Source organism: Rhipicephalus sanguineus, chromosome 2 (genome assembly GCF_013339695.2).
Source record: "Rhipicephalus sanguineus isolate Rsan-2018 chromosome 2, BIME_Rsan_1.4, whole genome shotgun sequence".
Taxonomy (NCBI): domain Eukaryota; kingdom Metazoa; phylum Arthropoda; class Arachnida; order Ixodida; family Ixodidae; genus Rhipicephalus; species Rhipicephalus sanguineus.
In genome coordinates, this window is record NC_051177.1 from 42163965 (window position 1) to 42181661 (window position 17697).

A 17697-nucleotide genomic window follows, 5' to 3' on the forward strand; every position below is an offset into this window, starting at 1 on the left:
GCGGAGCTCAAGGTCGGGCAGCTTTGTCGCTTTAATGCACTTCGATCCGCACCGCTTCGTTTCTATTCCCGACGCACTCTGGCTGATCGGCGGTCCACTTCTTAGTGGCAGCCGTCCGGCGCTCGTTAGTCTGCAGCGCAAAAACCCTTCGCTGGAAATAGCGGCGTATCGCGTAACATCGACAATTTTTCGTCAGTTTCGGGGAAAAGCGACCTCTTCGCTAACGATGAACTTCCTGTGCCGTACGTTGCTTGCACCTACGTCACTTTGCGTTCAACAAATAACGCAGGGCATACCTTGCGGCGCAGGTTTAGGTTTTGGTTCCACGTTCAGGCGAAAAAGAAGTGTTTCGAGCGTTTTTTTGTAGCACTTACCTACTATGTAGCACGTTACTCGTTAAAGGGCCTAGTCGACTGTGACGAGTGTGTGCAGTTTTGCTACTACGGTCCCGTTGCAGTCTGTGCCTAGGCAAAGCCGCGGAATCGACAGGCGTTTACACAAAACAGCTGTGCGCGCTACAGTGAAGCGCTGTTAGATCGCTTGGCGTTGCTAGATCCCCCAGTGGCGTGGCGGTTATCTAGAGCAAACTCCCCTCAGGCGGGTACCTTTTTCTTTTTTCTTCCTCCTCCTCGCTTGCGCGTTTTCTTGTTTGTGACAACTTGCTAGAAACTGTAGCCGCGAGCTTTTCTTCTTTGCCTCGGTTTAGTCGTGTTGTGCGGTACGCCTTTTTTCCCGAAGCGCTGGCTATCGAGCGAGGTTGGAGAGGAAGTGAGAGCCATCAGCCGCAGTGCGTTTCTTTCCTGCCGGTCCTCTGAAGTCTCGCGCCGCTGTGTGGCCCAGTGGCGAGACTGGGATCGAGGTAACTTAATCGCCACCCGCGCGCTCTTTGATCGAGCACGGTCTCTCTGCTTTTGATAACGGATATGCGGCGCTGTTTACTCGCCGTCTTGTTGGCCGGAAACTGCGGTGGTCCGCCAGTGCGGCGATCAATGCGCACCGAGAACCATTTAGCGCACTTTTCGTCCGACGCGCTCGCAGGGAGCTGCAGTAATCAGGCCCGCTATTGACAGTCTGTGAATGGCTGTCTGATTGGTCTCGCGGCCACGGCATGCCGGCTAAATATACGGCGCATGCGGTCTCTTGTGTATCATTACTCCCACGCAGACCCGCCTTCAGCTGTTTGCTGCGCGTGTCCCTGTAAAGACCGATGTGGGATTCGTCTGGAAAAATCCCACGACCGTATCTGTAGTGCACGCCTTGATGAAGGGAGCTGTGGCATATTGCCTCTGGAGAGCACGATCTCCCCGAGCTTCCGAGAAGCCAGTAGTATCAGTCAACCTTTTAGATCACATGCATGGTCGTCTTGGAACTTGAGCCCTTGTCCTGTGTCCTTCGATTGTGTTACGTGTCCTTCGCGCTTACAGAAAATATGGATCAGTACCAACTAGCCCGATCTCAATGCCTTCTACGCAAATATTTGCTCGCTAAATGTGTACAGCAGCGCAGTCTTCAAGCGCTTGATGACTAGTAAGTACTCCACTCGTTTATTTATTTATTTATTTGGGATTTCTGAAATTATGAAATACAGCTACGACCCGTCGATGACAAGCCAGCAGGGGTGTAGCCCCCCCCAAAAAATTAATTCCTTTTTGTATGTACCTTCTTGTATCTATGTATGTACTACGCGCGTCTGTTGGTAGTGTGCTTACGAAATGTAAACATTTCGGTGCGAAAGGGCGGAACATCCCGAACCAGCCCCCTGACTACGTCACTACAACTCCACCGTTTGTGAAACACCGCTGTCGAACCATATATAAGCTCTGGTCGAACTTGTATGATAGCATTTGTCCATTCATTTTGGCTCATATTCATGACGTCATGGTGTTGTGGAAACTGATAGCTACTACAAGTTTAGTATGGCGTCGCTTGCGTCGACGGGAGCGACTAAAAAGCCACCAAAACATGCCCCCGTTGCCAGACCACTTTTTGGTGCTGTCCCTAGGAAATTCCAAGCGAGATGTACCTAGCCTAGTCCCGTGGCTCTACTAGCTCTACGTGCGTGCGAGACGTTGATCATGCGATTTAACCATGGAAATGCAGGTGGCTTGATTTAATGGACGCACGAATTAAGGTGCATACTTGCTGCTTTCTTTGGGAAGGGCCACTTTTTGACTAAGGGGCATGCAGTTCGCAAGGTGGGGGAATCAGTTTTGTTTCAGCTCAATGGGATGACTGCGCAGGCACAGCCGCACAGTGCATTAGGTTTCATTTTTGTGTTAACCTTGCTGGCGTATCAAGCGCATTAGTTTACGAAGCTGGTTCTTTTTGGACGACGAAATTTGAGACATGATCGCAACAGCTAGCGTGCTATATATTCATATGAGCTGCTGTTTGGGCCTTGTTTTGTGGTTCCAAGCCAGCTTTTCCCAAAAGGTGCCTTAGAAAAACGTTTAGCTCTAATATTCCGTGATAGTCACCGAATAATCAATATTATTGCTTGTTTTAAATGAATGCTGGTGGCGATCGAGCCTCCACGCGAACGAGCGTCACGCCGAAGCCCGCCTCCCTACTTGGAGCACAGTATGTGTGTACTAGGCGCAGCGATGCAGATTGCTTATTTTCTCATCAGATCAGTGGAGTTCCCGGTGCCTACCGAACACATCGTGATGATGGATCTAGGCCATCCTCAACCGATATATGTCGTATATGCATGCATGGCTCCCATCGCATGCGTGTGGTATCAAGCCGATATATGAAACACCATTGTATAACTTTTTTTGCCTAGCTGTTGTGTATGAAATATTTTTTTTTTCATTGCTGTGCTTTTCACATATCCTATCATCAGTGAAAAGGAGTAGCCGGTGCTATACAGAAGCACTAGCATCTCCTAAATATCATATAATGAAAAAAAAAAAGTATTTGTTTACGCCAGGAAAATCATTGCTCCTCACCACATAATGCTTCGCTGAACCGACCAATGTGTTAGTGCACACTGTTGGCTAAGTGTATATACAGTAAAACTCGCATACATTGGAATCAAAGGGCATCGCTAAATAGTTCGATATACCCGTAATTAAAAATGCATAAAATGCCTGTCTGAAGCTTAAATATAGTTGGTACATGTCTTGATATATACTGAGTATGTGCAGCTCAATGAAACGAAGATTGGGCTGCACGTAGTAAGTATATATCAATAAGTATTCATGCGTCTCAGACTGTCCCTCGAGACAATTGTTCGTTCTAAAGCTGCTGTGAAGCCGTTAAAGTTTTCCCATTACTTATTTTTCATCAACCTGCTCGTGTAAACGTCTACGTATCGGACCAGACAACACTTTGCGCCACTGAAGCAACCTGCAGCGATACATCTTTTCGGCAACTAATTGCAGCCACAGGTAGCAAGCTTCACAGCGTGGCATTTAGTTTTCGTCGCATTACACCTCTGTGTAGCGGTAAAACTTACAAAGCAATTCCTCCATTGTGGAGCGCAAAGAAATCTGTGCTGCGCACGCCGCCCATGTTTTGACTCGTACCCTGCTTGTTTACGCCATGATTGCACTGCCCCTTGGATTCAATGCACTATATATTATAATTTACATTATATATACGTGCTACAACATGACAGATTCACTTTAGTCAGCTTTATGGCATTGCATTTGTGTTATGCCACAAAGCATGTACTGTGCGTCGACGATTCGTTGTGCAGCGAAGCCCACCAGCAGGGAAATCGTAACTGCCACATAAGTTACCTGATGCTTTGTCTTCTTTAATTACAAAAAAGGCGCCCACACAGTCTCCAGTCACCGTACGAGCACCCAAACGTCTAATAAATGAGCAAGTGCATAGCAAAGGTTTCTTCAATTCTTCTACCTGCCACGCAAACGAATTAGCAGCAAACCTCTACATTAGAGAACAGACCAGGCCACTTCTTGGAATAGTATCATGGAGAAAATTATGCCAAAAGAGATTATAACAAGATACCAATGAATCAGGTGGCCTGAAGCGTCATCGCATGGTGAACTTGCTGCACAATTGCGACGAGGCGCAGCTACGGATGTCTACATCAAACGCCAGCTGCTACATTTCAGGTCAAATAATAAATGCGCAGATGATGGATTTCTTAGCGCTGCTGATAGTCTTAACAATCTGTGTAAATTCAAGCGAACACTCGCGAGGTAACATAAAGCAGGGCATACACAGACATTTTAACGCGACGCACGCCCTCGAGTGCCTCAAGTTTCACCTCACTTGAAAACCGTCGGACACATCGGATTCGAAGGGGATCGCGAAATAATTCGATATATCCATTATTACAAATCGAAAGTACACCTCTAAGCTTTAATATTCACACGTCTCGGACAGTACCATGAGATGACTGATTCCTTTAAGTTGCTTCGAAGCCGTAAATGTTTTATCAACCACTTTGCGGCAGCGAACCCTTCTCGGCCACGAAGGGCTAGAGCTTCACAGCGTGATGTTTAGTTTCCTTCGCATAACGCCACTGTGCAGCGGTGAAGCTTAACAAGGCAAATCTCTCATTCTGGAGCGCACTGAGTTATACCAGGCGCTTACATCGGAACACCACTGATACCTCGAAGAGTGAACTTGTTGGCTAGTTGGTTCAACATAACTTAAGGGAGCAGTGCGAAAGACAGGGACAGAAAAGGCACACATACACCCACACGCAGCGCAGTATGTGTGGTTGTATATGTGTGCCTTTTCTTTCGCGCTTCATCCAAACTGACAGCAGAGTCGATGACGACGTAATTGAGGCTGCTGGTAGTCTTAGCAATCTCACTTGTTAGCGAACACTCGCGAGGTAACGGAACAAAGCATGACACAGATACACAATATCTTTAAAGAAGACACGCCATCAAGTAACTTCAAGTTTCAACTCGACCTCTCGTTGCTCTCGTCAACTTGACTAGGGAATTTCTGGGTACACCACGGCGCTAGTTTTGCTCGGCAGCACAAGGTAGCCAACATGAAACATGCTTACACCGCTAACATTGGGCAATGTTTAGGTGGCTTTTTAGTCTCATGCGCGTCGACGACGCAGCCAGCCCCACATGGTGCATGGCACTGCACCCACGACCTCCTGCACCCGAGGCTCAGAGAACCTTGTGATTTTTGTGTCTGCCAAACTACGACTTGTGCACGCTATGCAATCATTGTGCAAACGCTACGCAAACGCATTGTGCACGCTATGCATCTGACCTGTTCCTCCAGGCGAGCTATTCTTTTCAGTCTGCAGACTATTAAAGGCTCGGGTGTCAAGAAACCGTCGGGATCAGAGCTGTAGCTGGGTTACTCAAGAATTCTTGAGTAATGTTTGTTGCTCGGCGTCGTTGTTTGGATGGCTTTTCTTTCTGCCTAGAGAGACATGCACTAAAATGAAACAGTGAATCGGCTTAGATCGATAAATTGTAATCTGAGAGATCGACTGTCCTTAATTTCATCATCATATGTTTATTTCGATTTTAATCTTGCGCCGTACTCTCCGCGCGTGACGTCATGTATTACAAAGCGTATTTTTCGTATTTTGGTGACATTGGCTCAACGAAATTTCGTGAAACTTGGATATCACGTCTACGGCCCCCTAAAAGGACAATGTGCTTCAATTTTGCCGATTAAGAACTAAGTACAACCCAGTAGACGTCGTCAAAGTTTATGGCGCCACGGAAGTTTGTGCGGGAATTTCGAGGTGTCGTCGCCACCCTCATTTTCTTTTCACGCGTTTTCTCGCTTACAAATTGTCTTCTCGCAGTAAGAGTGTTTGTAGTATTGTGAAATTGTAATTTACTAATACGCCAAAAATCTTTTTTCTCTTTAGTGTCCCTTTAAGATGTTCAAACGCCGTTGAACTTAGCCGAAGTATGCCGTCAGAGCAAAGTACGCCTGGAGTGCCATGACAGCAAACAGCCAGCAGTAAATGTTGAAAGTCGTTTTATGTGTGTGTCGTTTGGAGCTCAGCATGCGCTGACGCAAGACTCGCCTTAGCGATAACAGAAAAAGTTCCTTAACAGAAAAAGTTGCCACGTATGGCAGGTCAGGAAGGGTGTCCAAAAGTTTGAATTCCGTACGTTGTAAGCTTGCGAGTCGTACATGTGTACCAGTATCAGCTGTACACTTGCGATTCCTTGCGCAGGAGTGCTATTTGTGGACATAATCGAATTCGCTGTCTTGTCAGCCTGTCAAGCATGTACCTGGAACCGTGCCATATAATGCCTTGTTGTCAAGTGTGCAGTCGTTCGAGAACTTTCTAATGCAAGCTTGGAGGGATTAAATTGTTTGAGGCTCGCAGGGAAGATCCTCGTACGAAGGGTAGCATCTCAACCCCCACTGGCTTACGTCCGGCACTAGACGTTCAAGTATCAGCGCATGGATGTCATTGTGTACTCCACAGCTCTTGTTTTGTTCAGCATGTGTGCGCGGATGGGCGTGCAGCTGTTCCCAATAGTCGAAAGTTCGTACTCACGTACCACTGATGAGAGGGTTTCTTTCTGTTGTGGCTCCATCGACAATACAGCTGCGATGTGCTACATGCGTGTATGTGATATTGTTTGTGGAACCGTGTTCACATAGCCGCATGCGAAAACGCTGTATTCTCCAGGTATTCTCGGCGTCATTTCGTTGGTGCGTTTTGCTCAGTTGGTCTCTGGTAAATTACAGTTCCAGCCAAGGTTTTCCTGTACGGTTTTCTTTTTTTCTTTTGTCGCTTTTGTAGCGTCTGACAAAAATCGGCCGTCAGAGGTGGCATCGCACTGCGGATCGCGCAACTTTTCATTGATGCAACGCCGCCATCCCATTTAAAGGGCTCTACATGAAAATGTTAAAACCTGCATGCGTCATTAAAACATCGTTCCATAATTCTAAAAGCACTGGCCCAAGAAATGCTTAATTCAAAAGGAAAACACGTTTGAAGGGTCCGTATGCAACTGCCGAATCGAATCGCCTGCCACCGAGCAAGGAGAATGACGTCGCATACGCCATCACTGCCAATTACTGGCCGACAGGCGGCGCTGCAGTTTCTTGCTCAGACAGCAGCTGGCGGATATATGCGGAAGGGAAGGGGAAGCTCTAGGACTAGGATTTAGTGTAACAAAATGTGGATTGATAGTATTCAATGATCCTTGTGATCAGGCGGTGTCAATACAGGGCCAAGAAATACCGAGGGTGAGCGAATACAAGTACCTCAGAGTATGGATTAATGAGGGTGACAGGTACATGGAAGTGCAGGAAAAAGCCTCGGCAGCAAAAGGAAAGAGGAATGCTGCAATAATGAAGCACAGAGCGTTGTGGGGATACAGTAGGTACGAGGTGCTTCGAGGTCTGTGGAAAGGTGTAATGGTTCCGGGGCTTACTTTTGGGAACACAGTAGTGTGCATGAGGGCAGAGGTGCAATCGGGAATGGATATAAATCAAAGGACTGTGGGACGCCTCGCGTTGGGTGCTCACGGGAAGACGACAAATGAGGCTATAAAGGGTGATATGGGATGGGCAGGTTTTGAGGCGAGGGAGGCTCAGAGCAAAATAATGTTCGAAGAAAGGCTAAGGAATATGAAGGAGAGCAGATGGGCAGGGAAGGTGTTCCGTTATTTGTATAGGAAGAGCATGGACACACAGTGGAGAAAAAGAACTAGGAGGCTCACTAGTAAATATACGGCTGGTAGTGTGTCAACAAAGATTGTTAAGGGAAAAGTCGGAGAGGCGGAGAGGATTTACTGGACGGCAACTATGGAGAAAAAACCGGCTTTGAGTAACTACCGAAAGGGCAAAAATGAAATAAGGAGGGAGGCATTTTACGATAATTCAAGGGGAAGCGCTTTACTGTTTGAAGCGAGATCGGGTTGCCTTGGAACGGGTAGTTATAAAGCGAGATTCAGTAAGGAAGAAGAACAATGCACGTGCTGCGGGGAAGATAAGGAAACGGCGGAGCATGTTCTGATTGAATGTGGAGATATCCACCCAAGTGTACGTTTGGGCACGAGCCTACATGACGCCTTAGGTTTTAGAGACAATGGAAACCTGAACACACCCGCGGTTGAAATAAGTAAGAGATGGTTAGAGTATTGGTGGCAGAAAATTAGAGAGAAAGGACAAAAATAAATATTGGAAAAAAAAAAATAAGGACATTCTGCCGTAAAGGGCAGAGAACAGAGCTGAAATCTTCAGTTTCTTTTTTTCTGGAGTAAGATAGTTTTAATTGAAGTAAAGACACTAGGCCAACACTAAGAAAAAGAAGAGTAAATTTTTTTTTTTTTTGTCGAACCTGGTGGCACACTTGTCACTTCCCCGTTATAAAGGGGACGCTCATAGCATCCATCCATCCATCCAGTCTTTAATAGTACATTCAACAGTATTGCATTTCTGACGCATTAACGAAAGAATAGGGAGCCAGCGAAAATCCGATCGCCAAAGGACGCCGAGATCGCCGAGATCGCAAAGCGTTTTCGCGACTCTCCCGCTACGGAAAGGACACATGCGCCGTGGCATCGTGAAAAATAGGTGTATGGGAGTGCTTCCTGTGAGCACGTACAGCGGTAATGATTCACGATGCGTTCTGCCTCGTTTTGGTTTTTGTTTCAAGCGAAGCTTATATTAACTGATCTGTGAAGCTGGTGGTATTCCAAAAAACCCACCACCGCGGAAAAAACACGTGACGCGCTCACCCAAAAGCCCTCCTCACCTACAGTAAGTGCGTGCCAAGGAAATAATAAACTAAGTTTTCTTGCCGGGGCTGGAGTTTGAACCTAGGTCCCACCGGTCCGAAAGTGAGTGCATTACCACTAGGCCATGCGCATATTTTTTTTATTTATTGAGGCCATGCTTGGCCAATGTGAACTGAACTGAAGCATACAAATGCGTTCTACGGACAGTGTAAAAACGAGTACAGTTGCTGCGGGTGCTTCATTGAAGTATTTTGTGTCGGCAGACTAAAATAGATCTGCTGGACAACACATAAGGTCTATATCAGGAAAATTCCAACTTCAAGAAAATTGAATTCCTTCAAGAAAATTGAATTCCTGACCCACGTGTTAATGAACGTGTGATGGCCCTTTCGTTGGGCCGTTCTAGAGGCTGACAAGCACTGGAAAGAACATTAAAGACGGCATGCCGATTCAGCGCGAGAACAGCGTTCCAGGGACGGCCGCTACCTATAATTAAACTGAACGCTTACGTTACGAGGGAACATTGCACAGTACAAAAGAAAGAAGGAAAGAAAAGCAGTAGGTCAGGCACATCCCGCTTACCCCCATTTCTCCTATAGGGGAAAGGCTCCTGAATGTTTTGTTTAGAATGGCTTTTAGTTTTTGCACAGCAAAATATGGCGCTGCGGCTAATCCGCCCTTTTCACAATGCCACATCGCATGTGTCAATGTCGGAGCACTGCTGCTCCGTGTGTGTGTACCTCCTTTCGTCTTCGAGCACTGCGTGGGGCAGTGTTTACGTTTCCTGTGCAATGCGCCGCCGAAATTCAAGACGTTCGAACTTACGGCTTTCTGCGAGTGAATACCACGAATTCTGTGTTGCGCGCTAGCTGCAGTGGTGTGGTCCCCGTGGGGACGAAAAGCCCATCTCGACCGAGGAGCCAAGGCAGTTAGCTTCGAGGCACGAACTGGAACGGACCGCGGGGCAGCCAGAAGAACGACATGTAACCTTTCGTTCTAATACAGTTTGCTTTAAATCTTAAAATTGTATTCTTTCCTTCATTATTTCCCGGACACATGCGCCCTTCCCCGAACTGAAAAGTCGCTAAACGCCTCTTGATCTTGAAGGCTCTTGTTGTGGCGGCATCAGTTGTCCCGGCCGCTACCACAACCTTACTGAAACGGCAGAGGTCAGCACACAAAAAATTGGGGGACCCTTAAGCTTCGCCTTTAAGAGTTGAACGCAATAGCGAAATCCGGCCCCTGGTGCGCACTTCAACCACTTAGTGCATACTTATTAATGTGTGTTGTTACACACACACGCACACAGACACACGCGCGCGCGCGCGAGAATGGTACATACAGGTTTTTGATCTAAAGCAAGAGTCGTATGGCCTCCAAGATATACGCCGCGCGCTTGCCATCTCGGAGGCCATGAAGAGTCTCACAATGTCTCACAGATGGCAGCACGTTATCTAGCGTTTGCTGTTTGCTTGATCAACGCCTCCTCCGGAAAGGCGGCATTGGCTTGATATGTTTTCCGCTAGATGGACATAGTTGTCCATTTCCTTTCTCGATTTTTCGCTCACGGATGATTTTTCGCTCACAACCAACGGTCCCGACACCGACGACGGAATTTCTGCGACACGAGCTCTCTAACGCTATCGCGTTAAAATGAAAAAGGGAGATTGCAGCTCCGATCTCTCCTCTTTAAAAGGACGCTAAAGACACAGCAATATGGGCTGCACTGGTAAATACTCGGGAAGGTCTAATATGCCAATATTATCGACAACAGCACTTCAGTAATCAAGATATTAGTGTAAATGTAGGACACTAAATGAGTCCCTAGTGAGGCATTCTAGTGTTATCACAATCTTCACAGTGCATTGTGAGACAGAGGAAAGTACTTGAATGTTTACCTTGAGCACTCCTTGAACTCATCACTGCCTGCAGAAACTGAAGCAATCTGGCATGTCTCTTTCTGTTGTTTATTCACAACCAACATGTATGACAGGTGCCACCCTGCAGAGAATTTTACATTTGGTTAGGCAACATGTGCTGTGTCCCATGTTGTCTGCTGCAAGACAACAGCCAGCATATACCTCTGACCCAGCTTGACTGTCCGGCCATAAATGACCTGAAACCTAAAATGCAAAGTGGAGGGATTACACAAGAAAGGGTCATCCTTTTAAAAACAAAAATAGAAGAGGAGAAATGTAATAGCCAGGCTTCTGTGAGATACTTTATAAATGTATTTAGAGGGACACTAAAGTGAAACAACAAATAATTAAGACTGATGAAATGTACTCTGAAAATTCCACTATCATTAATTCCACCACCATAGGTTCATTAATAGCAGAGAAAATCAAGAAGAAAGTTCCATTTTTAAATTTTGTGCAAAAATCTCCGTGGGTGATGTCATGGATTTCGAAGCATTTTTCCGCTGTTTTGGCCATATTTGCCCAATGAAATTTTCAGAAACTCGGTATGTTAACACTCTGGCCCCTTCAGAGGACAATGTACTTCGTATTTATTGATTAGGAACTACGTAGGCCCTTGTAGACGTCATCAAAGTCCATGACGTCATGGCGACGTGCAAGAACTTCAAGTGGCATGGCCACTTGCACTTCCTTTTTGCATGTTTTCTCGCTTACAAAGCATCTTCTCGTGGCAAGAGTGGCAATTTTGGTATTGTCCGAGAGTTATTTATTAATATGAGAAAAATTGTTTGTTTGTAGTGTCTCTTTAAAGGAGTGGTGACAGAAAATTTGTGAACCTCTGTTTTTTGCTGTTAATCAATGGCTACTGACTCGATAATAGCGGCAACGAAACTCATTTGTCCCAGCGCGAGACGAATGTTTAATTATATGCTCGAATGTTACGACCGGAGGCAGTTTCGATTTCGAAGAGCACTCGGTAGCCCCGTGACGTAGATGGTCTACTTGGTAAACAAGACCGCAAGAACCAGTGACGTCACTGGCCAGCTTCTGCTATGTTGTCAGTGCTGCTGTTTCGTTTGCTGTGTTGAGCAGGTGTTGAGCGTTGCGAGTGCTTGTTTCCTCGATTGTCAAACTACGTTGCTCATCTAGTGCGGCGATGGACGAAAGAGCTGGCAGGAGTGTAAAAATCAGTAAGAAATGCTCGATTCACTTTGCGAATCTCGCCGGTAGCTGCGATTTTGCTCTTGTAGTCGTTGTCCAACTGAAACGACGTTTTCCGCCAGGCTTGGAGTAGCCGCAGCATTAGACGTGCTGAAACATTTTCGCTCCGATCATTCGTAAAGTAGCAGGATGAGAAGTGACGAAGGAAGCATTGAAATCACAACATTGTCACTCTGTAACAGTGTTTATGCGTAACATGCAAATGACGTGATGTACGCTTTACTGACTCGTTCTCAAGGCATACCAATCCCACGTACGCACGTCGGAGGGTCGAATCAGTTATCTGTCCACTACGTAATAGGATCCCGGCAGCAGAGAGCTTTAGTTCGTCTGTAGACTTCCTATCGTTTGCGGGCACCTGGTTACCGGAGCTGTTGACGGCTGCAGCAGCAGCAGCAACTGCGTACAACTGCGGAGCCCGTAGCGACATCTTGTGGCGTTTTGTCCAACTGCAATAATATTTTTTTTCGATTTTTTCCGTCGCGTTGTAGTTCTTGTCGGCAAAAAATGCAATGAGAATACTGTGAGATGCCAATTATGTCACTGCAAATGCTTTACATAGAATCAGTAAGCGGGTAAGTCGCTGCGATGTTATATTGTAGGTCTCTGGTTAGGCTACGCGTCATCAGGTGTCGCTACCAGCTTTGTCGGTCTAAGGTCCCTCCATAATTTATTGAGGGACTTTATGTCGGTCTCGTACACGCCTCCGGTAACCCGGCCAGAACTCGTGACGTACGTGGTATCCACTCGGTGACCTCATCGTCTTTTGCTTCTATTTCCGATCCGGCACTTTCACGAACTTCAAAACTCAATTAAAATACCTTTTAGGCTGTATTTGTGGCTGATATTGTACAGATGGCACCTATATGCACCCATTAGTGTGATTCAACAGTCAAATTGTGTCCGAATTTTTGTGTCACCACTCCTTTAAGATAAGCTATTGAGTGTTCCATGAGGGAAGTATTCGAGTAGAGTACAAAATACTGAATTCAAAATAGAATCCAAGTGGCATATGAACAGGAATGTGTTATTAATTTGAAGGTACTTCCAAAATAAATTTACTTGTGTCAAAACAGAGGAGGACAAAGCATGATGAGTTGTTTCCTGAACTTCTCATCTGAGAGCTTGCATCTGTTTTTCTTGAAGACACTGCTTCCAATGCTAAAATGGCACGAGTCAATCATTGGAATATTGATAATCATTGGAATATTGATGAGGACATGAGCACTTCAAGAACACTACCGATAGGTCAGCTCTGGTAGCTTTTCAATCAATGTCTATTCAGTTCTACAGGCAAAGATTCTTGCATAATATGTCATGAAATTTAGCATGCAGTATTTTGCTGCATTGTTATACAAATAGAGCAATTATAGGTGAAGAAAATTGTCATCTCAGTTGACTGTGAGATATCAAAGGTAATAACGGTTTATGGAAACCTTCCATCAATTGCCTGCAGCTTATGATAATGTAAGCTCACCTTTCAGATTCATCCAAGAATTTAATATGCCCAAATCAACAAACCTCGAAAGTACTTTAATATTTGTGTCGAAGTTTCATAATTTTATTGAGTAGTACCAAGCATTCAGTGTCTTTCAGCATCATCCTAACCACGGCAGCCGCATTTTCGACGGAGGTGAAAGTGCTTCAGGCTCATGTACTTAAATTTATGTTAAAGAACCCCAGTTGGTCGAAATTGCCAGAGCCCTCCGCTACGGTGTCCCTCGTAATCATATCATGGTTTCGGAACGTTAAATCCCAACAATTATTATATATTATAGTCTTTCGGCATTATGCGCACAGGTCATTGCCAGTCAATGCAAAAAAGGGTTCAGAAAATTAAAAAAAAATCGATTGGCAAGATTTTTTTCTGGAAGACTTCAGAACGATGGAGGGAACATGCAGCATCATGAACGTCTTGCAGATAGCAAGTATAGGTTTGAATTTGTTGATCCAGTAGTCAAACTAAACTGTTCATGGTGGCCAAACTTGAAGTGCTCAAGTTATTACCCACCCAACTCCCTTTTTTATTCTTCATTGCCCACTGACTCACTCCATAGAGTCAAGGGGGGGGGGTGTCTTTAATATTGAGAGTAATTTGTTTGTGGTTTGACAAGATTGGAAAGCCCGCTTTAGCGTTGCCCTATTTTGTGCAGATGTTGTTGCCGGTCACTGTCGTCAGGAGGCTGAAATTGCTCCGTGTTCGGTGTTTATAAAAAAACAAGGACGCATCACCACACGTAAGTTGTGTAGCGGTAGCGTTTTGAATTTTCGGTTCTGTTGTTGCAGTAAATTTTGTCGTTTATGTACAACACTGCACCTCACCTTCAACCTCCTTATGCAGTGTGTGTGTGTGTGTGTGTGTGTGTGTGTGTGTGTGTGTGTGTGTGTGTGTGTGTGTGTGTGTGTGTGTGTGTGTGTGTGTGTGTGAATAAGTGGGTGGGTGGGTGGGTGGGTGAATGAATGGGTAGAAAGAAAACATTCCAAAACATTGGGCCAGTCAGTTCTTTTGACCCTTTATTGACTAGTTAATTCATAAAAGCGGTCCATTGCGTTACAGCAAATGGGGAGAGAGTGTGGCAGCAAGGATAGCACTGTATGCATTCATATTAGAGTGACCCGAATGGCCACGCTACAATAGACGCCAGTGATTATATTGCGCTTTCAGTGTAAATTATCTACGTGCTTTAACATGTAATGAATGAAATCATACCATGTTTACTAGTATAGCAGTCATAATCATGTTTAGGTCTGTGCTTCAGTGAATGAAGAGGTTGTATAATGAAGGTGTTGAAGCATGCATACTTTTGGCACCTTCTGCATTTTTAGGGGCGAAGCTCCTTAAAGCGGCACCCGTTCGTCCCTCGTAGTTGTCGTAGTCGTAGTGCGTAACCAGTCGTAACGCTAGTACCAGATCTTGACTTCCAAGGTGGTGCCGGTGGGAGATTTTTCCTGTGCGTTGTTGAACAATAAAAAATTCGCAGCGTGCGCTTTAACTAAAAGCCGAATTCTTCTGTCTCTCATTCCCCATTAGCAGCCATTGGCATGTTCCAGTAGGAAACGTTAGTAGAAGTAGAAGTGTAAGTGTTAGCTAAAAGCAGACTTCTTCTGTCTCTCATTCCCATTAGCACCCATTCTTTACCTCCAAGGTAGTGCCTGGTGAGATTTCTCCTGTGCGTGATTAAACAATAAAAATTTTGTTCAAAACGCCGTTGATTGATGAAATAAACCAACGAAAAACGCCAGATGTTTTCTAAAAGTAAAACGAAAGAACGCCAGATGTTTCTAAAGCAAAACGAAAAGACGCCAGCTGCTTAACGAAAGACGCCAGATGTTTTCTAAAGCAATGGTTTTCTAAACAATGAAAATTCACAGCATACATGTAAAATTAAAGTGAGCTGCAAGTCGTCATAACTCATCGAACCTTTAGTATAAACGCGCCCGATCTCACGTCGGTGATGATGTACTGGGCAGAATTCACGGAAGATTCACGGTTTACCGATGAACCTCTGCAGCTTCGCCCACTCATCATCATTCACTCCGTGGATATGCTGTGATTTTTTTTCACACAACAATATCTCTACACCAATTCAACAGTCTACTTTCAGCCTGTCGTTTCCTTTGGAAAACCCATCGCATCATCTCCTGACCACTCTATTTTATGGCATTCTTGACATAGGCAGCACTGCAGAACTTTTGGTGAGCCTTGGGACAAGAAGTAAAATCGTGTCAGCTCTTCTCCTCACTTAGCTGCAGGCTGTTGTCAGTGGGGTGCGCGACCTCCCAAGGCAAGCAAAGCATCCTGTCCATAACGTGAAGAGTCGTTTTTGTTTCTTACTTGTTTGTCCGCATCAGATAAGTCGCGCCGCTTCTCTATCGGTTGATCCTGCAATCTGTCCTGGAGGCAGGCAAGTAGCCAGGATATTTTTTCAGGGGGAGGGGGGCTTGCTTGCCTACGTGCCTGCCTGGAGGTACCTGAGGAGGTTCCGTGAAAGCATCTGCCCTGGTAATTGTCAGTACGTGCAAATCGGTGGGCGCTTATCTCGGGGCATGGGTTCATCTCTGCCGAGTACATTTGGTTAAATGGCGAGCTTTGTGTGCTCACTGCATCGGTGCCTATGAAGAGCAAGCACAGAGGTTCACCCAGCCGAAAAATACTTCAAGAACACGAACTGTTGCCAAAAGGCATTGCTGTGCCTTCCATGCATGCGGTTGTGCCTGCTTACCCGCTTCCGTTAAAAATACTAGCAATATCTCCACCTAAGTACACAGTGCTGCAAAGTTTATCACCTCTTGTACACATGCCATGGTGACCAGAAAAGCAGAAGCCTGTGCCTAGTCATAGAGTAGTGAAATTTAGGACTAAAATAAAAAAGGCATAGCTGTAGACAGACAACAACGAGCGTGTGAATGCGGGTTTCACAAGCAGGAGTGCACTAGCAATAATGGCAGCAGTGAGTTTCAACTGTATGCAAGTTTGCATGACACACCTTTCATAGTTACAAAACTTGTTTTGAATATACTGCAATCTTTCTTTGGTGATTCATGGTATTCCACCTTTTCAGCAAGACATCAAGATATCGGAGCAATTTATATGTGCTTTCAAGACGTTTATTAACGGGCACTCGGCGACGGCGCCTGACAGCGACAGTCAAAGCAAGCCGACTCTCAACATGAGGGGCGTGCTCTCAGAGAAGAGGACGACCCACTAGAAGGCGCTCGAGAGGACGACCCATTACTGAGTAGGAACGCTTCGCTTGGCGAGGCCTGGCGACGGCTCCGGCGTATGTTAGCGGGGGCACCACAGGGAGCGCTGGGGGTGGCCTGGCTGCAACTTGCGCGTAACTGAGCGGCGCAGACGCCGGAGGGGGCAGGTGGTATTCCGGCATGACCTCTGCGATTTCCTGCTCAATAGCCCGGCGTAGGGGAGGCAGCAGTTGGTCAACGGCTGTACAACATCCTGCGGGTGAGAGAAGGCCAGTAGGGAGACCTGGCAGGCAATTTCCTCGCGCACGAATGACTTGATCTCGGCGAGTAAGATAGAGTGGTCCGACACGGCCGACAAGCCAGCGAGATCAGCGTCGCGTGATGGAGGTCAACGCGTCATCAGCCGCTGCCGGCGCAGCTCCTCGTAGCTTTGGCACAGCGTGATAACCTCTGCCACAGTGCGAGGGTTTTTGGCGAGTAGCATGATGAAGGCATCGTCGTCGATGCCTTTCATGACTTTCTGGATCTTGTCGGCTTCAGACATGGTTGCGTTGGCTTTCTTGCACAAGTCGAGCATGTCTTCAATATAGCTCGTGAAAGACTCGCCGGACTGCTGGGCTCGTTGACGTAAACGCTGTTCGGCTTGCAGCTTGCGAAGGTCATGGCGGCCAAACACGTCGATGATGATGGTCTTGAAAGCGGACCACGTAGCGAAATCGGATGCGTGGTTGTTGTACCACAGACTTGCCACACCTGCGAGGTAGAAAACGAGGTTGCTCAGTTTGCCTGCCTCGTCCCATTTATTGGGGACGCTCACACGCTTGTAAATCACGAGCCAGTCCTCGACGTCGGTGCCATCCGCACCGGTGAAGATAGGAGGGTCGCAGATGCGGGGGACACCCGGACATGGCGTCGGTGCAAGAGGAGTCGTTTGCTGGGGGGCGTCTTGAGTCATGGTAGCAGGCACGGTACGGGATCGAAGCTCCGAGGGCATCAAATGCAGACCGTAGTTGTTTAAAGGGTACAGCACTCTCCACCAAATTGTCAAGACGTTTATTAACGGGCACTCGGGGACGGCGCACGACAGCGACAGTCAAAGCGGGCCGACTCTCAGCATGAGGGCCGTGCTCTCAGAGAAGAGGACGACCCACTAGAAAACGCTCGAGAGGATTACCCATTACTGA

The 17697-nt window shown here is 46.4% G+C and overlaps 1 protein-coding gene across 3 annotated transcripts in view; it reads left to right on the top strand.

Moving 5' to 3' along the window:
* Window positions 1–17697, top strand: part of LOC119382822 (protein cycle) — a 50598-nt gene that overhangs the window by 972 nt on the left and 31929 nt on the right. For 2 of the 3 annotated variants that reach the window (XM_037650685.2, XM_037650686.2), the window contains exon 2: window positions 13963–14046. The exons of the other annotated variant lie outside the window; for it this stretch is intronic. The gene's annotated coding sequence lies outside the window, so the exon portion shown is untranslated. The remainder of the gene's footprint in view (window positions 1–13962; window positions 14047–17697) is intronic. 3 annotated transcript variants of the gene reach the window in all.